Source organism: Rhagoletis pomonella, unplaced genomic scaffold (genome assembly GCF_013731165.1).
Source record: "Rhagoletis pomonella isolate Grant_MI unplaced genomic scaffold, Rhpom_1.0 Rhpom_scaffold_00006, whole genome shotgun sequence".
Classification (NCBI taxonomy): domain Eukaryota; kingdom Metazoa; phylum Arthropoda; class Insecta; order Diptera; family Tephritidae; genus Rhagoletis; species Rhagoletis pomonella.
This window is the reverse complement of record NW_023458560.1, coordinates 64,466,253-64,469,642: the sequence shown is the minus strand read 5'-3', so window position 1 is coordinate 64,469,642 and position 3,390 is coordinate 64,466,253.

Here is a 3,390-nt window from a genome sequence, read left to right as displayed (position 1 = left end):
GGCCGAGATATCTCTGAGACGAAGCGTAGGGCCCGATGAGAGGGCAGCGCCCAAATGCAACATCAACAACAATAACCACGTCTACAGTACCAGCAATAACAACAACAACAACAGTAACAACAACAACTAGCACTACATTAAGCAAATGGACGGATACATTTTGTCAATTTTGTCGTACGAAGAGTGCAAATAACAGTACATAGTAGGCATTAAAATCGCGATAGAAAAGGAAGAGAAGCGATATAGCGGAAAATGCAAGAAATTATTAAGTAGCTGAATAGAAGTAAACAAAATTAACTATTTATTAAGTCATATTTGAGGAAACATACATATATGAGTGTACTTTAAGTATCCATACTTAAGTAAGTATGTAGGTATGCAAGAAAGTAGATGCGCGTGTGTGTGTGTAAGCACTTAAGCAAAGATAAGATACCAAATAAGTAGCAGAAAAGCGAATTAGCAAGCATGAGAACTTATTTAGTTGAAAAATACATAGCTGTAAGTAAATAAATAAATAAACAAGGAATACAAATGTCAATAAATCAAATGTTAAAGTCGGAAATACGATTTTATTGTTGTTGGGGCACGTGTGTGTCGTATGTACACAAATACGAGTAAGCACATATATTTGGCTTAATGTACCACTGACCTTCCCAATTTGTTATTGTATGTAGATATGTAATTACAGTGCACTTACCTATGTGTTTCACGTACAAAAATCTAATTCACACAAATACAAAATATTGAAAGCTTTTAGTAACAAATATGTATATCACATACAAATACACACATACTTATATTTATTAAATATGGACTAAGTAACGTAATTAGCTTATAAGTTAGCATTAAAATGAATTATGGAAATGTTAAAGCTATTACTAGAAACACAAACATTTGTAAGTTATCATTTACATTCACCAAAAATAGGGTGCATTAGATAAATTAAATTTAATTTAAGTTATTCCCATTAAGCGTATAAACGAAATTATCCACAAGATTATTTTAAAACATTTAATTAAAATGGTTGTTAACCTACTTGAAATAATGTATTAACAAATACAAATAGCTTAAAGAACAATTTTGATTATATAAGCCCTTAAGTTGTTTCTTTGCCCATATATATATATGCGATAATTTTTATATTCATGGTTTTAATTCTTCGTCAGGTCCTCTCTGAGAACTTCAAATTGTCATTTTCAAAATAAGTACTTTGTATGTACTCCAATACCCAGAAATTAGAAGAACTTGTACAAACTTGCGAGCTGTTGAGTTGAGATTTTGATTCACATTTTCTTAAGTGACTTTTCAATTGCAGTGATTGTGCGAAGTTTGCATAATCAGACCTTTTTATGTGGAAAATACACTGGCAGTCATTAGAATAGACTCGCCTTACTTTGAAGAGTTTGGCTATATTCCCATGGTTTATTTTATGTTTAATATTTTTTTATAAAAGCCTGGCTAGTTATACAACAAACACCATATAAATCCCCCTTTCAAACTTTATACAAAAATTGTAAAAATTCGACAAATTTTCACCAAATTTTTTTAACTTTTTATTCAGAATATTGAGAAAAATTTTTGGTATGCAGTTTTGTAGCCCATTCAATTTTCGGATAATAAAGCGCAACTGCAAGAGGCTAGAAACCGTTGATTTTTGAAATTTTTTTTTGTTGACGATGCTAGGCATTCTCTTTCATATAAAAAACATTGTCGAGCACACTTTGTATGGGAAAACATTCGTGACACCGTCAGCAAAAAAAAAATTTTTTTAAATCAAAGGTATTTTTTAGAAAACTGATAATTGCACTTTGTTATCTTAAAATTGAATGGGCTAACAAACTGCTTACCAGAAATTTTTCTAAAAATTCTGAATAAAAAGTTTAAAGATTTTAATATAGTGAAAGCTCTTCAAAGTAAGGCGAGTCCATTCTAATGGCCGCCAGTGTACATGAATAGAATTCATATTTTTCCACAAATTTTTTTAACATAGTGCAATATTGTGTGGCAACGTACCCGGGCTGTAGTTTCCACTAGATTTGCAATAGCAATACCAATTATTAAAAAAAATACATGAAAATAAGCAAAGTAAAGGAGTTAGGGAGCTCAAAAGCATTGATATGGGAACACAATAAAATTTAATTCGGGTCCATCCGCAACGGCCGGTAGAGAAAGGGTTTAAATCACTCTCTCTGCGTTGTTAACGGTTAAGCACGAAATTCTTAGAAATTCTACTCTGTTTACTCAAAAAACAGCATGCAGCGGACATCAATTTACTATCGTCAATTACTTATATAAATATGTATGTAACTAGTTCCCATTATTTGAAGCTAACAGCCATTCCACTAATTACTAACATCAATGGGGCATTAGCGGCCGTCAATTACTAAACGACCTTTTAATGTACTACAAGCACAGAATTTTGGTCGTTTGAGTTCATTAGAAAAAAACAATAAAACAGCAAAATCGCAATGAAAGCGTTCTTCATGTCTGGCATTTGACAACTTCAACTAGCACTAAGCTCATATGCTGTCAGATGCTCTGCGACTTGAAAGATTGAGCCTTTGGTAAGGGAGTGAAGAGTAAATAACATTACATAATTAGGTGAGTGGCAAATGAAAGTGAAAATTTGGGCGAAGTCTGGAAGAGGCAACTCTGGCAAGGAAAGTTGAAAGCCTTTTGCAAGATAATTGAAAGACAGTGAGCAAGACACTTTTAGAGCTTTTGGTTATTGTGACCTTAATGTCTTACAAAAAAGTTGCTTACCAATTTTCATGGTGAAAAGCTCTTTTGACAGATAGCGCTTGTATACAATTTTGATCGCGTTGCTCCAACAGTCGCAACGCTAAGTGAACGAAAAGCCGTCGTTCCTTCCGGGAGATTCAGTTTCGAGTCCTCGAGCAGCGGACTTTTTCTTTTTTTACTAAAAACTATTTTTTTTTAACTAAATTTATTTTAATTAATAGCTTTGATTCTTTTAAAAAAAATATATATTTCAGTTTCATTTCATTTTTAGGAACTTATTTATTTTTACTTTTATTTATTTTTTATGTTTTTCTTAAATTTTCTTTTAGTTTTTAAACTATAATATTTTAATAAAAAAAAAGCTGTTTACCAACTTTCATGTTGAAAAGCTCTTTCGACAGAAAGCGCTTGTATACGATTTTGCTCGCGTCGGTCTAACAGTCGCAATGGCAGAGTGAATGAAACGCCGTCGTTCCATCCGGGAGATTCGGTTTCGAGTCCTCGAGCAGCGGATTTTTTTCTTTTTTTAATAAAACTATTTTTTTCGCGTTTTCGATTTTTCGAGATTTTCAACAAAACGGTAAGTTTATCATAAAATTAGTTTAGACAAAAACTGTAGATCAGATAATTATCCATCCACTTTTTCCC